Source organism: Psittacula echo (genome assembly GCF_963264785.1).
Source record: "Psittacula echo genome assembly, chromosome: 9".
Lineage (NCBI taxonomy): Eukaryota > Metazoa > Chordata > Aves > Psittaciformes > Psittacidae > Psittacula > Psittacula echo.
This window is the reverse complement of record NC_137745.1, coordinates 2,199,513-2,217,669: the sequence shown is the minus strand read 5'-3', so window position 1 is coordinate 2,217,669 and position 18,157 is coordinate 2,199,513. Positions and strand designations below refer to the sequence as shown.

The 18,157-nt window shown below is 40.4% G+C and overlaps 1 protein-coding gene across 3 annotated transcripts in view; it reads right to left on the bottom strand.

Moving 5' to 3' along the window:
- The window catches only part of ATXN7 (ataxin 7), an 87,973-nt gene that overhangs the window by 44,283 nt on the left and 25,533 nt on the right, over positions 1-18,157 (bottom strand). The window lies entirely within an intron of this gene.

Genomic DNA, 18,157 nt, shown 5'->3' with positions numbered 1-18,157 from the left:
GGATTTGCTGCACACCCAAAATCTCAACTGTGACTGCAAAGGAAGTCACACACAACACTCCCAGGCAGATTACACACAACAATGTAAAAGATCTTCTATCCCCAGTTCCCTTGTACTACACTGATACAGATACTGACATACAGCAGCATTTAAATGTAACCAGTCAGGAAGTAGTGATGGTTAGAGTCCTAAATGCAATTCCTTTTGCTTTCTCGTATAAGGTAAAATAATCCATAGCTTTTCTATTATTTAAAATAGACATAATCAAATCTTTTTGTTAGGGAAATAGATAGGGCCCAAGTAATACCAGAACCTGATGATGCCAAGCACTGCATGAACACATGAGACTAGCACCTATGGGTCACAGAAGAGATACCAGTGGGCAAAAAATAGTATCAGTACTTCACCTGAACTAGTTTTAACAAAGGGTTTGAAGCTATAAGGAGTGTGACTCAACCAAGACTGGTTAAGACAACTGCAAGAGACCTGAATCCACACTTCCCAACCCAGGAGCCTCAGCCTTAGGCACAACACATCCCATGTGTTTAATGTGCTTCACCATCATTTTAGATGAGCCAAGCAAGAGCAGGTCTCAGGAAAACCTTACTTCAGTTTGCGTTCGAACAGGGCGAACACTTATGTGGCACTGCTGCGAGACTGACAAATGAGACCATGCAAGTGGCAGAGAATAACAGAACTTACATAAGAAGTACTTACCAAGAGGAGATGGATGCCTAATTTTTCTGTTCCCCTCTCAACCACTTACGAAAGTTCCCAAGTCTTGCGGTTGATATTCTAACGCCTAATACTTTATACTTATTTCATTTAATGACATGCAAATTCTCTATTTAAAAGTCTAATGAAGTTTATAGTATTTTGCCAGTGTCATTTCAAATGCACTGTTCCTCTGAGTTTAAAGATTACTTTTTGAAATACTTCGCTGTACATGTAAAGCCTGTGCCTCTCAAGGAAGAGCCTAGCAACCGTGATTCATATGTTCCTCTTACAAAGCTGGGCTCATTTAACTCTCTCCATCTGGGAATGTTTTTCAAGGTCAAACTAAAAATTTAAACCAAGACCTCAAATTTTCCGTTTATTTCTCCATAAATGCCGTATTTCTGCAGTATTGACATACAAGTACTATTATAAGAGCTCCTAGTTATGTTAATTCTACTAATGCCATAAAGAAAAACAACTTCATTCCCCTCCACAATATGAAACCTTTGAACATTGTGACCTCCACAGTTCACTTCTCCTTTCAAATGTAACTTAGTTACAGTCGTTTTAAAAAGGTAACTTTATTTTATATATTGCTCTACTCTTTAGCAAGACTGGAACAAGCCTGTGTCATAGGCGGTTCTGAGGTATCTTAACTGTAGTATTTGTTCAGCATGTACTAAGGAAAATGACAGTCATGTTCTCTACAACCATAAAGGGTAAAAGAATAGAAATATATTACTTTTATTACTTTAACAGGGTCTGATAGTACCTGGGACAAGTGTTATAGGCAAATAGGATAACTGTTAGTTAGTTAAGATACCTTGTAGTGCTGTTTCCGCAGAAAGCAGACAAAACCTCTCCAAAACTGGCAGAACTACTCCATTTAAGAGCTTGTGATCTGGAAGCATGGCATGAGGATGGAGAGTGAAGCACATGAAATAGCAAACCCAGGCAGGTTGCAGACAGAAAGCTGAGCTTGGTTACGATCAGACCAACTGCTTAGAGCCAGCCCAAACAGCTAAAGCTCTGTCCAAGAAATCTGCATGCTGGGTGTGAGTCCTGCTGCACCTATTGCTGATGTTAGTTGTCAGTAACAAGCAATCTTCAGGTGCAGGGAGGATCTCAGGTCAAGCTTTAAGCAAAGTACACTGCTTTAAACAGCAGTATAAAGTATTGTAACTCAGTTATCTTACATAAAGTTCCCATCAATTTTAAGTTAAATAATCCCTCATTTTAACTGATTAAAAAGTGATCTAAGTTAGCATCTCAAAACTTGCCTTTCATCCACAAACACTTCACTTCCTGCAACTGAAATGCTATTTTCTGCGCATTATTTTCTCAAATTGTTTTCCAGAAACACTCAAGTGCTTATCATTCATGAACACACGTGTGGTTTTGTATACTTATCAGTGTTGAAATGAAATTAAACTACTGGCAATTCTTTTACCATGTACTCTGCAAGATGGTAATAAGAAAAAGAATATTCCTAAGCAGTAAGTAAAGTAAGTAAAACTAACACTAACTCAAAGTGAATATTCAGAGTGCTCTGGTTTACACAAGTTTTAAACCAAAACAAGAGATTTCTGGTAGAATATACATAACTTAAGGGTTTTCTGCAAAATCTCAAGTAATGAACACTTATGTATTAATAGAACCCAAGTATTTTATGAATCATATGTGCAGGCCTAACAAATTTGTGCCTGCAAAGAACATATGCATAGTCAAACAAACTCAATGTAAGATGATTAAATTTACACACCGAAACACTCTTCTTAAAAATGTGCCCCATAAGGTTTCTGCTCATGTTGCCTTAGATACAAAAGAACCTTTTAATACAAAATAAAGCAAAACAAATGGACATCCCCATACCCCAGCTGCTATTTCATTTAGGTTCAGAGGGAAGCATTGCTGAAGTATTTTCTGCAAGGTTACCTATTTTTTCCATTCCTTGCCAGCTCCACTCTGTACATTAAGTAACTCACTTTTCTGCACATTCAGCTTTGAAAGCCCAGCTATGCGAGGAGGCATTTGAAAAGCACAGCTCTCCTTGGGTTCCCAGCACAAGTGCATGAACTTTGTTTCACCGTGCAGTTGCTGATTGATTGGGTGAAGGATGGAACAGCTGAAGACTCGATTAAATGGTTTCACTACATTTTCCACTTGGGCAAATACAGCAATTACACAGCATTTTATTGAAGTCCTAAGAATACCTAAACCTCAAATTTTAGCTTGGAGAAGTTACTTTCACTTCAACACCAAAACCCCCACAATCTAGTTTAACTGGGCACAGGAGCTGCATTACCAGATTTGATCACCGTTGTAAGTCTTTACAACTGTTAGAACACTTCATCTCCAGAAGTGGAGCCCTCTCTGTCCACTCTCCTTTCAAAGCTCGAAGCTGCCTATTTTTCCAAAGCTATGGTTCTGTAGTTTTGACTTTGCTTTCCCAAATTCAAGCAGAACCTTGCCTAGTGAAACCTGAAAGGGTGAAGGAGGACCCACCTCTTCCAGCTCCCATTTTCCATGGGTTCAGCTATGCTGCATTTCCAACATCCCTTCCCCTGCACTGCCCCTTCCTGCTTCACCTCTAGCAAAAAGGTTTGATGCTGCAGGCAGTAACACTCCTGTGTGTGTACCCAGGCAATAAACCCAAACACCATCCTTTTGCAGGCTACAAGAACACAATCACTGCAATTCTCCCATAGCCTTTCCTCTCTCTCTCTCTGTGAGATGCAGAATGCAACGCTGACAGTCACCACATCTCCTCTTCTCTGATATTCAGCAGTCCTGGGAAATCTCTGTATCGTGCCTACTGATGAAAACTGAGCAGCAGATACCAAAGAGAAGCATGTCATGCACACATGCACCTGCAGCCTAGCATGCAGCTGGGAGTTCTAATTTTAGGCTCCCAAGATTTGAATGTTCATGTAATTATATATAAAACAACGCATTAAAGCAGACATCAAAGTATTTAGTTAAATTCTTTGTATATGAATTCAGCTACCCACAATTAATCTGTTGGAAATTCTAACACAAAAACTATGTCAAATTGCTCAATTCAAAACTATTAAATGGGTTTCCTAAGTTTATTACACAGAATAATACCACCAAATTTCAGTGAGCAAGTTTACAGAAGATTGTCTGCAGAGAGGCTGATTAATACATTTCTCAATGAAACAAATAGCGTATTTAAAGCTTTTCAGCAGATTAAGTCTCCCCCCACACATTGTATTCTGTTACATCAGGTTTTCATCAGCAATTTGAATGAAATCAGTCAGCTGCAAAAACTATTCCCATTTCCTCATTAATGGGTTTTCAAAGATAAAGATATTTGAAATTTCTCCAGCCAATTTGTGTAATATTATGTAAATGCTGAACTTCCAATTTGTCATGTTCGAAATCTTTATTCAAAGTCATGCATTATTTTTAGGTGCCATGATCTCATCATGCTGTTGCTGTTGGCTTCCCTGAAATACAAGTTATTATTTATGGGTTTGTGTCAAAAAGAATCCCAGGCAAAATTATTTGCTATCTTCCCAACACCAAAATAGTTCAAGGAAGCCCCAAAGTTGAGTTTAATTTTGCAATTATGACATAAAAGTTAAATAGAATTCAGGAAATAAAAAAACTTGGGAGCTCACACAGTAAAATCCAAATCTGGGCTACTATAATATGAAAGTGTACACATAACCACTCCAGTTATTAAACAGAAAAAGAGGGTCTATTATGGGAGGGAGAAGTTCTGGATAAGCAACTAATCACGTAGCCTCAATTAAAGAAATCATTCACAGAATAGTCTAAACTGTATCTTAAGGCATATACCCTGCAGCATGCTACTGTTATGAATTAACATCAGCAGGTTTGGTTCTTCTCTTTCACGCACAGCACTCTGTGTATGTTGCAGCAGCTATATTTTTGTAGTGGGGGAAAAAAAGTTTGTTTTATTTAAACCTAAACTCACGGTTTACATAAACTTCTCACTGTAGTACGAGTATTTTGATACATCCTGAATGCAAGTGATGTTCCAAAGCGCCTCATCCTCCCCCATCTCCTATCTAGACATACTTCTGAGGAAATCAATTTGGCATGTGTGGGTTTTGCGATCTTTCCCCATGCAACTGTCCAAATCACAGCAACACAACTGGGTGATGGCTGCATCTCGGCACTCAGTAACAGGGGGAGTGGTAACAAACATTCACCTACAGATTTACACATTTTCTTATTGAGGACTGGAGGAATACAGTGGGCTCCTGATAAGAGAAAACAACAAAACTCAGGAATAATAAAACCACATTATTTTCCCTGCTACACAGGACACGTGTGGCGCTCATCTTGCATCATTTCACACAGTTCACCTAATACCTGAGGGAGCAAACCATCATATGCAAGAACCCCAAAAAGAAGTAAGGAAAATTATAGAGCTGACCTGTCAACTGAATTCTATTTCAGTATTTTATTAGGCAACCCAACTACCTAAAATCACCCCACCCCTGCCACTCCCATTCTCCATGCACTGGAACATCCACCCCAAAAGTAAGACTGTTTCAATCACGTCTATTATGGCTCTAAGAAAACTGATGCCTGTCAATTCTCACATACCAACTTATACTTCCACACCCCTCTCAATTTGGCAGGCACTATAGTTTTTACATTAAAATTTACTTCCTTTGCTTCACAGATTTACTAGCAGTTGATTTGATACAATTAAAAGAGAATAAAATGCAAGTTGTACAGCAACAAGCATATGAATGTACTACAATGTATAAAACCGCTAGTACTGTGGTGTTTTTAATAGCATTAAAAGATAAAGAGGAGAATAAAACTATTTTTTTGTTGTTGTAGTAAGAGCTAACTCACCTCTTTTGTATCTGAAGACACATGTAGTGACACAAAGTATTTTAAACTTAGCTATTGCATACCTTTAGACAAATAAATATGACTATTTCAGTTATCAAGCTGAGGAACCAGTAAGTCTTTACTTCTCACAATTGATGTATTCCAGCGTATACAGAGCTACAGTCTTCAGAGCTTCCCTTCCATGAGGAGATCTATCTGTTCCAAAGTGTTGGGCTTTAAACCAGTGAGAGTTGTCTTCTGACACACACTTGTATTAACTAAATAGATAAGCACTGAAGAAAATCAAGCTACCTATTCACAGTAAAAGGTCAGTAATTTCACTGTTGGCTGTTTGTGATACAACAAAAACTTAGTGCAGCCTAAAAAATCTTTATGGAGATGAAATGTGTTTTATTGTTATGGAATTCTGAATTCTTCTAAAGATTAAATTTAGGGTTTGCCTTTACACATCATATCACGTTTAGAATAAGCCCATTGCTATCCTTATTTCAAGATGTGTTTCTTGGCTCTTAAAGAGTGATTCACCTTATTTTAGGAGCCTGACTTCACAAAATTTTCCAGAATTCCATCTTCGAACATTACACATGAAATACATGACACCTGATACAGAATGAAAGAGACTTTGAAAACACAGGATGAACAAACCTGTACCAGGTATTCTTCTTCCGTATCTGGCACTATTTCTCTGCTACCAAAATCACCCATTCCACTCTTCAACAGAACCAGGTTGGGAAGGACTGCAACTTCTAACATTTTTATATTTTGATGCATTCAAAAGTGAAGATCACTTAGAATATATCATACCTGCGTAAGACCTGAAAGGGCTGACACTCTTGAAAGTAATTTTTCTGCTCTTTCATGGTGTGGGCCTCTACAACATAAGCAGAACACCAGCCCGCTTCTGATGTACACAGAAGATAATACCAAAAGCAAAACAAAACAAAAGCAAAGGAGAGAATTTGCTCAGCCTCTTTAATGTACTGATTCAGCTGGTTTCATCTAACTCATGTTCCTGACAGAAATTTCTAAGACCAATTCTCTCCTCTGGTCCCTCTGCAGCTAACAGTGCTCTTCTCACACTTGGGAAGAAGGTATATGAACATGTAGAAATGGACTTAAATGCACAGAAGAATGTGACGAAAGAACTTTTCTCTCTTGTGGGCCAGCTAGGAAGGAAAATGCTCTGCCCTTGGAAAAAAGTACTGAATCGGGCACAACTTTTACTTTTTAGTCATCTCATGTCAAAAAGGACATAAACCCAATAAACCTGATTATACAGGCAGCAAGATAAAAGTCATCCTTATGCAGACGCAAGAAGATTAGATATATTTGGAATATAATCATGCAATGAGCAAGAAGTGTCCTACACCCCACCAAGAACCCTACAGACCTCAAGCAGTGGTCCCAATGCAGCATGTTAGATTAGGCCCGTTTGCAGAGTCCTGTAGAGTAGATGTTACAGAAGACATATGGAGTCAGTTTTATAAGCAAGAGGCACAGCAAAGGAAATCTGAAGTTGGTATTTAAGAAAAGGCATGGGAAAGCACATCTCAGAGCTTAGTTACCCACCCCTAGGTGACTCCGGATGACAATGGTAAGATTAAACAAGTAACAGAAAATTGAAAAGTAAACAGGATCTTTTGATATTATAACAAATTTTTTACCACCCTCCAGCATGCTGACAAGAACCAACACATCCACCTTCCTACAGCAGACAAAAGATAACTATTGCAAACACGTCTAGGATGTCAAGACTGTGGTTTACAGTGGAAGCAGATCCTGTGCCAGACACAGCAGTCACACATGCATGGATTTCAGAGCCTACACTGAGGTCTTCAGCTCAAACCAGCTCGGAGACTACTGGTGCTTATCCAGGGTAGGCAGGAAGCCAAAACCTCAGCTGCCAAACTTGTTGAGCCAGTCTTCCCAGTGCTGGCCCACAATGCACCGCTTTGTGTTTGGAAATTGCTCAAAAGCTTTTGCTTCCAGCAACAGTGCGGAGCACTTGGGGAAAGATGCCAAAGGAGTCCAAGAAAGGGTATCACAGGGCCACCATAACAGTGGGTACACCCCAAATGCTCCCGTCAGCTGGTGACATCACCCTGAGTCACTGCGATGACAAAACCACATCGGGCTTCCTATGAAGCCTGGATTTCACAGAGTGCAGGACAACTCTTAGTGTGATTAAATTATAAATAAACCTGCTGATGCTGCACCTTACCAGCATTTCTTCCCATTTCAAAATGAAGAACATCAATCTATCCAGACTGTGATTTTGGTCCTTCCCCAGGACAGGGGTCTTCCTTCACATCCTCGTGGTTATCCATGACTACTCTCAATGGTGTCAGCAGGAGGACAGAGAATTGCAGTGCTGCACAGAGAACCCTTTTTTCATCCCAAGCAGCTGTAAACAAGCCTTAGGTGAGACACACTGACAAGCACATTGAAGATTTTACTCCTGTGCTCCACCTGCTCCATGGGTAAGAATAGCTTTCTTATCTCCAAGGCTATGAAGCTAACACTTCTGATCATTAAATTCAGGCCACTAAAACAACAGAAGAGTCTTCTAAGTTTTACACCAACAAATTACATGGTGGTCTATGGCCCTACATTTCAGGGCACAAGCTAACAGTCAGGTAGAACCAAAAGGAAATTTCCCAAACAGGGGCTGAAGCGTTTTGGACTTCTCCAAACACCTCATGGAAACAGCAGTGTTGAAATTGCCAGGCAAAGCAAACCAAGTTAGCTGGCTATTAAAGCAGGCTTGAGAAAAGGAACAACAGATAAGGAGAGGGCTCTGCCCCAGCTGAGATACAAAACATAATCAAACCATATCATGAGTAGTTCAAACATTGATATTTTCCCCAGTCTCATAACACAACTGGTAGTAGAAGTCTTCCTTCAGTGACTTGGCCACAAAAGAAAGATAAAAAAAAGAATATTTAGGACAAAAATTTGTAGTCTATTCTATAAGCACATACTGCACCAGCTTCGGTAAGAAACACATTTCTATTGAATTTGGATCAAAACTCCTCTGTAAATTCCAAACTACAACATGGAACAGCAGCTCCTGACCAAGCATGATTTCCAGACAGATGCTCTGGGTAACACACCTTACACCAGGAAATTCATCTAAGCCTTTCCTCTCAAACACTTCCATGTAGTCCCAGCGAGATCAGGACAACTGCCACCTCTCTTAGCAGGGCAGAACAGACACATTCAAACACAGATTCTATGTTTTAAAAAATGAATTATCTTAAGAAAACACCCCAAAAACCAAAATTATATCCCTTACAAAAAAAACACCCAGGCAAGCCTTCTAGTTGTCAAAGTTAAACTTCTCCAACACATTTAGAAAGTCATATCAATCGAACAGGAATGAAACAGGCAACTTAAGTATTTCCAGGGAAAAGTAGGAAAAATCCTGGGAAAACTTATTATTTTGAAAGCTGTTTTCCGTATTGTTTCACATGGCTGTCTCAATAATCCAACACCCTCACTGTCTGGCTAATGGGAACACTTGTCATTCCTTTGATATAGCCATCAAAACCACAGCCAGTTAACTCAAATCTTTGCAGTCTGAGACCTCTGGATATTCCCCATTACTATAGATTTGTTCTGAAGGGATAAGAAGGACATTTGGTATGGCTCACACTCACATACACTGTATAGGTAATCCCTCTTTCTCCTGGCATCATTCGCAACAGCCTTACAATAAGAGACAAAAATACATGGTGCCCTAACTCTTCCTCAGCAGAGTAACTCACATTCAAAAGGTTGTTTTCTCCAGTTCACAAAGTTACTGGGAACCACCTCAGGAATTGCAGTCAAAACCCCTTTTGATTTCTATTACCTGACTTTCGGACAGGGCTAATTACTGAAAATTAATAAATACTTAAAACATACTAACCAGTACGTTAAATAAGATAAACTAGTTCTTGCTCGCTGTTTAGTTTTCACAATACACTACTCATAACTGATATACACTGCAGTTATCCATTGATACACCATCTCACATAGAGATCCCCAAGATACAAGATCTACTATGCTCTACAGTCACATAGGTAGCCATGTAAAAACTGGACCAAATTCACTCTGAAATGATTCATCATCAAGCACAGGCCAACAGGTTTGAGGATTACCAGACCTAATAGGTGCTGGAAAATTCAGTACCTTCTTTAAGCAACCATCACCTTGTTTTGGAAACAACTTGACAGTTAGAATGTAACCACTATTTCACAAACGTTTCACTCAGCAGAGATGGAGGAGCTGCTTAATCCCACATTACTGGGAGGAAAAAAAGAAGATTGCAGAACCACACCCCAGGTATAAACTGATACAGGTTTTCTTCTGTATTTTAGCCTGAAACAATAGCCAGAGGGTGTCACTTAGGCTGCATACACCTTGACAAAGCAATAGCTACAATATCCAGGGACTGACAATTAAAGTGTTTGCATTAGAGAAGTACTTTGCTGGCTGATCACAGGTTGTAGTGAATGTGGCTGTCACACATGCAAGTCTCACGGGCCAAGCCCCATACCCTTGGTCCTGCATCCTTCTTCCAGTCAGAAGAAAGACTTCAGTGGCTCAACAAGACCTCACACCCCTGGACACTACCTACTAAACTATCAGAACCAAACCTTTTCCACAGACAATATCTACCACTGTGTTTATGTGGTCAGTGAAAAAGACAGTAGAGCAAAAAATGCATTTATGAAGGGCAAAATACAACTGAATTTGATGTTAAAAGAAACATTACTGCGTAGTAAGCATATTATTTGCTTTTCAAATTTAAGCCTCAATGCTTCATTTTAATGCAAGCTGCTATAGGACCTTCAGGCAACTTTAACAGCATTAAACTGTCCAACAAACTTTCCTGCAAATAAAAAGAGCTCTAGATGTTAGAACAAAAACACACAGAACATCACAGACTTACAACCCCAAAGCTGCTCCCTATTGATTCTAGCCTTTCAGCTGCTTTATGCATACGTTTTCAGTGCCAATTGAGAATGCTGCATTTTCATTAAATGTTTGTAGTGTGATAGAAAGATGACAAAGCTTTCTGACTGTTATAACCCACCAGAAGAGAAGGGAGGCATAACCAGTTCTCCCTTTCACCTTCTATTATCAATGAAGTCTGTCTGTGGACTACGCTGAAGCTATCGAAAGTCAAAATCAGGGCAGGGTGAGACTGTAAATAAACGATCCTTCTCATGGGAAAGCAGGTTCCCACAAAAGAGCTTATTCCACAAGGGCTGACAAGCAGCGTTTACACACAAGTAACTGAGCACTTGAATATTTCTCATCTACTTGAACCAATAACCTGGAATATTTACTATCATGATGACCATTTCCAAAGCCAGCGATCGTGGCTCCAAGTGATGTGAGAGCAGCTGTGAGCACAGTTTACTTTGATGAAGTCATCCCCATAGTATCTGGGGTTACCATGAGTATCCAGCTTACCACGAGAATCAGTCTGACAGCCACTGCACCACCGGACCTGGCTCACATCTGTACACAGCCTGCACAAGCAGGGAGAACTTTTGACTGTGCAAAGCCTTCTAGCAATGGGAACAGTGATTACAATGCATTCTTTGCCTTCCGTAACAACTGCTTTTACAGTTGTGCTACTCTGCTCCAATACACTTTGAATCCCTTTTGCCAGATTTTAACACTTGCTGCTACAAACTTGAAGTGTAAGTACACTGTTAGAATGAGTCCAGAGGAGGCCACGAAGATGCTCTGAGGGATGGAGCACCTCTGCTCTGGAGACAGGCTGAGAGAGCTGGACTTGTTCAGCCTGGAGAAGTCAGGTCTCTGGGGAGACCTTAGAGCAGGTTCCAGTACTTAAAGGGGCCAACAAGAAAGCTGGAGAGGGGCTTTTGATAAGGATCTGTAGGAACAGGACAAGGGGGAATGGCTTTAAACTGACAGAGGGAAGATTTAAGATTAGATTTTGGGAAGAAATCCTTCACTGTGAGGGAGGCTCTGGCACAGGTTGCCCAGAGAAGCCGTGGCTGCCCCATCCCTGGCAGTGTTCAAGGCCAGGCTGGAAAGGGCTTGGAGCAACCTGCTCTAGTGGAAGGTGTCCCTGCTGATGGCAGCGGGTTGGAACAGGATGAGCTTTAAGGTCCCTTCCAACCAAAACCATTTTATGATTCTACAAAGCTGCATTCATCTCCTACACTGTAAGAATGTCTAGATAATAACCTTGCTATCTTAGAATCACAGAATAGTTAGGATTGGAAAGGACCTTAAGATAATCTAGTTCCAACCCCCCTGCCACGGGCAGAGACACCTCACACTAAACCATGTACCCAAGGCTCTGTTCAACCTGGCCTTGAACACTGCCAGGGATGGGGCAGCCACAGCTTCTCTGGGCACCCTGTGCCAGTGCCTCAGCACCCTTACAGTAAAGAACTTCTTCCTTACATCCAACCTAAACTTCCACTGTTTAAGTTTTAACCCATTACTCCTTGTCCTATCGCTACAGTCCCTAGCGAAGAGTCCCTCTCCAGCATCCCTGTAAGCCCCCTTCAGATACTGGAAGGCTGCTGTGAGGTCTCCACGCAGCCTTCTCTTCTCCAGGCTGAACAGCCCCAACTTTCTCAGCTGTCTCCATACAGGAGGTGCTCCAGTCCCCTGATCATCCTTGTGGCCTCCTCTGGACTTGTTCCAACAATTCCATGTCCTTTTTATGTTGAGGACACCAGAACTGCACACAATGCTCCAAGTGAGGTCTCATGAGAGCAGAGTAGAGGGGCAGGATCACCTCCTTCGACCTGCTGGTCATGCTCCTTTTGATGCAGCCCAGGATATATTGGCTTACATATGAGCAACTTCCACACCAGTGGTGATTTTATTCATTAAAAAGGAAGAGAAACAGTTTTAAAGCATCTTGCAGACTATTTAGAATACTTCATTACAAATCAAATACTGTAATGCTTTGTGAAAAATTAAATCTTTTCTGTTTTGTAAGTGCTAAGACATCACACATATCCCCAGCTGTCCTGTGGATGTTACAGCCATACGCTAGCATAGTCAGAGAAGGTGTAAGAACTGAATGCATTTTCTTTTATAGATCCACTGCAGTGGAAGCAATAGCTTTTGAAATAGTTACCTTAGAGACAGTAATCTGCATCCTCTTAACCCAATTTATTTAAAAGTACCCTTCACTAAGCCTTTGTGTCTTTCCTGCTCTACTTAGACACTAGTGTTATCGACTCTAATATTACAGTCATATTTCTACATATTTATCACATTGTTCTTCTCTTACTGAGCATCTGTAGATAAATATAGAATAGAAACTACATAAAAAGCAATATTTAATCAAGAATTATCAAGACATCACCTCTTCCACGCAGGGATAACCCAGCTAATCATACATACCTCTTAAGAAGCGTTAGGTAACACTGAGTTCCTGACAGCGATGTATGTGTATAGACAACCATCTCAAAGGTTCTTATAAAGAGAAAAATATCCTGCTTCCTCACATATTACAGACAGATTGAGGCAGTTTTTTGGCTGCAGTTCCACTGAAAGTCCCCAAGGCTTTGCAATATCACATTAATACTATGGCAATATAAAAAACCTGCAAAGTATCTTTAAAGCATAAAAGATGACACAGTTCTAAGTTGCAGTCAAACATCACAATATTCTATTTATAACATGTGACTCATCTCAGCAGAAATAATTAAATATTGTAAACAGAACTTGGATTTGAGGGAAAAAATAACAAGAAAACGAGGGCCAGTCACTGCAGATCAGCTCAAAATGCTGTCACACTGCATGCGGCTTAAGCTATCTCATCAAATCTCTCCAATTTTCTTAAACAGTTCAATGCACTTTTAAAGTCTCCTTGTAATTGTTTTACGATAACCAGCCCACAAATCCTTACACCACTTTGTGTAAATAGTCAATTAAAATGCAATGAAATGAAGAGGAGATTTATCTGATTACAGACTGCGAACAGCCATGCAGGATGTCAAAAGAGAAGCGTGGCACTTTGTACTGCTACCTTGAAATATGTATTTCAATCTATTACAAATTCTCACTATGTATTTGCAGGCAGTCAAGAACTATAGAGTCCTCTAAGCATCTTTGACACGATTTAACACAACAAAAATCAACTCAATTGAGCACCTCCCAAGGCTGAATAAAGACAAATACGAAAGAAGATGCTCTTACTGGTATTTACAACCTAATACTGGAACAAAAGTTTCACAAATACCTTCATTATTTATTGAACTTGCTGCTGGGAAAATTCTAGATGTTGGGTCTATGTACTAAAGATGTTCCTAGTGAGCCCTCCTGGCCTGGTCCTGGATTTCACTGCTCAACCCTGCCCAGCTCAGGGTTCAAGAAGAACAAGGGTTCATCACGTGTACCCTCACAGCTCTGGTTAACTTCCATTTACAACAACTAATGTAATCAAATCTGAAAGCTTATAATGAATGCCCTTCCTAGAGGTTCATGAAGTCTCTTCCCCCATGCCCAGGACATATTCAATGTCCAAGAGCCAAAGTTCAACTGTCATCAGGTGACACGATGCTGAAGAGAATTCGCTCCCACCTGCAATCCTGATGGATTCCTGCAGTCACAAAGTCTTCTGAAGTGTCTTCTGAAGGTGCCCACCAAAATCTGGCGACCTGCACTCCCACAGAATATTCAACGCTTGCTTTATTAAGACCAGTATAGTCTAAAAACTGTTAAGACTGGTTCCATGCTACATCACCACACAGCAAGCATCAATTCGGATCCTTCCGAGCGCCACCAAATGCACCAGTGACCATCGCTCAACTGATCCAAAGCTATGATGAAGTAATTGTCTCCTCTGCATCTCCCTCCACAACCATCTGAGGACCACCTCAGCCAAAATAGCTTGGCTACATATAGAAAGCAATCACACACTTCTTCAGGATTCTCAGAAGCACCAAGTGCAAACAGAACAAATCACTGGCAGCCTGTATGGATGCTGTAAGGGTGGCCAAGACCTTTTTAGCCAAGATTCAACAATCTTGATCAACGATGACTGATCAAATCGAGCTCAAGACACAAGTAACAACTATTCTCTGCTCCTCCTAATCCTTTGTTGCCGTTAGCCATAAGCTATGGTGATGGTACTAGTGAAGTGCTTGAAATAGGCAGTACCAAGGGATTCACCTCTCAAAGGATGTAACACACCAAAACAAACAAGGGGCTGTATATGTAACTGAAAGAATGAGATGTTTAAACTCTAGTAAAGACACCCCATGGTTTCAGAATGCCCTAAAACACACTATTAAACACCTAATTTCAAATTGTCTAACCAAATCTTCTCCACACTTATTTTCCATTCTGAGATGCTGTAATTTCCTTCACGTTCTTCTTATTATACAGATCTTAAACTTATTTCATAAGTCAATATAAGAATCTAACAGACTTTCACCCCAACCACTTCAAAAGGGTTACACACATAACTATTACTGCAAGTAGCTATGATCTCTGTGAAGAGCAGATAGGTTCTTTCCTCTGTCTCTCCAATCCAGCCTTGGTGGCGGTGGTGATTTGTATTAAATAAAACAAAACCAAAAGCACAACATACAAGATAACTGGTAGCAACTAGGAGTTTAGTGCGGGAAGAGTCAGTTTCTCAGGGGGTGAGAGAGGGCTAAGCCCCCAATCCCAATAAACAACTTCAGATCTGTTTCTACTTAGTGAGCGAAACTGTTCCATAGAGTGAAAGGAATGAACCCGTTATCAAATTCTCCAAGAACCATAAGTTCACCCTATCGAAGCCTGTCAATGTTAACCACGAATGAACTCTACGCTTACACACACAGTTCTATCTTCGCAACAGTAATGGCCTAAAAAAACTTTTAAAAGCAAACCCAATTCAACAAAGGTTAGCAAGAATCTCCTGAAAATGAACTTGTTTGCCAAAATGTTTCAATGTTTGTAAGAATCATCATGTTCAAATGAAAACTACAGACACCTCGACCTCCTTTTGAGACCTGCTGCATCTGCAAGGCATAAGTGAGCACACTGGCTGCATCTGTTGGCACATGCTCCCAGCATCACAAGTCTGAAGATGCACTTCAGCAATGTTTCATTTCAAAACAAAAGAAAATATGCATGAAGAAGACTACATTTTCTGCCTTGCCATTTTAGGATGCATTTACAGATTATAATGCAACATGCTGTGCTTGCTTTATCACAGCAAAAGCTGTGTGGCAGAGGAATCACACCTTCAGCTGGTTCACAAGCAGTAAGTAGTTAAGTGACTGTGTGAGCTAAAAGATTCTGTCATGTGAACTACATATGAAAATAACTGAAACAATTGCTTCTTACGTCGATAGTACTGCTCATCATAAGAAGATTTCAGTGTAAAAAGTGAATTTTAAAGGGTACGTTAAAGTAACATTTTTTCCGTGATGATGGATGCTGCTTTCTCATTTCCATTTGTTGCGCATTTTCCATACCAAAAGTGAGCCTAGCCCATTGGGCCTGTACCTTGTTCCTGCAGCTCTGATTTCTACATCAAAGCACAGTGCGGACTGCTACTGCCTCAAAAAGCAGTAGAAGCATCCAGCAAGTTTCCCACTTTGTGAAGGTCTGTGAGGGTGTCAGCAGGAATGATTGCATGTTATGGATTAGCAGAATAGAAAGCATGTAAGAGCAGTGAAAAAGAAACAGGGAAGTAGAAGAGACAAACAGAGGGAGTTTCGGAAGCTCAATTTTTTGTTCTTACTTCAATGTGAGCTTGGTTACATCAAGAAGGGTTAGATACAGAAAAAAAAGTGTATGAGACTATGAACTAATTTTAGTTTCCTGACCCCTACATGGAACTAGCATCACTGACAAGTATTAAGGACCCATCAGGCTTCACAACCAAAAGCACACTGAGAGGAGCTGCCTGATTAGCCAACAGGAACTGCCAGTGACAAAGACGGGCCCAAAATCCTGCCCCTCTCCACAGCTTGCAAATGTTGTCCTGGAATTACACAGTTATGTCCTTTACTCCTTTAAAGAAATAATAGGCATTATTCTTTCCCTATAAACATAACAAAAGGAGGAGCTGGAAATGCTAAGTCCCTTTTTAATAGTGTTACGACGATGGGAACACTCACTTTTTGCTCAGGAGGAACAGACATTCCTTCCTACCAGCCTGAAATCCACCTCTCACCAGGCAGGCTGATGATGAAGCTGTTCCCACTAGAAGATGCAGGGAAACCACATGTGGGAAAAGAACCAACTACATGCCACGACCCAGTGGGTACACAGGCGAGTGGGAACCTGACCTGAAAGCTGACAATGGTTAAATAAAGCAAGCAATTCTTGGGTTTGAACCTGATTCTAATAAGTGGGCTGTAAAGTCATGTTCCCTCCTTTGCTGCCTCTCCAGGCCATGAATATTTAATTCTTTTATGCAAACTGGAAGAGTTGCAATGCAAGGTTAAATTAGCTTAAATAACCTTGAAATCCTTTTGTGAAGTTGGGCCTCTGAGTCAACTCCCGATCTGGAGAGAAATAACTTTCTGACACAACGAGTTCTGTTGTTGGCTATATTTAAAACACTGTGTGGTACCAAGACAAAATCTTGAAGTTAGAGTTAATTTGACAGAATGTATACCTTTGGTTCACCTTCCTATGCTAAGATCCATGGCTTAGACAGTTCAATTACTTAATGTTTGTGCCCCAATTTTGAATGCAAAATTCTTCCTGGGAAAAGGAATCAGTTACAGGATTCTCAAAGTTGTATTTAATAACACAACACACACACATGTCGGCATCTTTTCCTGCTCTGTAAGTGCAAACTGAGGTTTTTCTTGTTTTATTTTGCTCCCTATACAATAGCTACAGGTAGACGCGAAGGCAGCGTCTCATCCCTATGTTATAAAGCAACCAAAACAGAGGTCTGGAAACCTGACAGGGCTACTAAGTTTCACTTTTAATTCTCACAGTATTTTATGAACTTCCTTTAACTCCTAACCCTACAAATGACTCACATGGCTGGAGTCAGTGCAGAGAAGCTGTGCCTATGCAAAAACAGCTTCATGAGCTCTCTCCAGAGGAAAAGAAAAAAAAGATTATTCTTCACCCTGCCAGCTAATCTTTGAAATCTGGAAACCGTAGATGCTTGCATTTTAAGAGGTAGAAGTAAGAAAGAATGTTTGAAAATCCTTATTAGCAAAATCTTCATGAGGGTAATGTGTACGCCTATTGTTACAAATGCTGTTCTAGCACTTGAATTATTTGTCTATACAGAAAAAGAAATATCCAACACATCTCCTACTGGATTAGAACTCAGCAGTGGAAGTAATAAAGTCATTTTTTCAATGCCTAAGAACTTATGCAGACACTCAGAAGCTAGCAAAATGGCACAAGTGATGCTGAATGCCACAGCAGAGCTGCCTGTTACATCTTTCTTACAGGTCACTGACCACTGACTTTGGTCCTAGAAATTGATTTTTCCACAATGTTAGCAACAGAAGGATTTCTACAACAAGCAGACATTCTGATTCAGCCTCAAGATGTGTCACTGCCTCCTCACCTTACTAGTCTGTGCCACCTTGCTTGAGACTTCCCCTGCTGTCTGCAG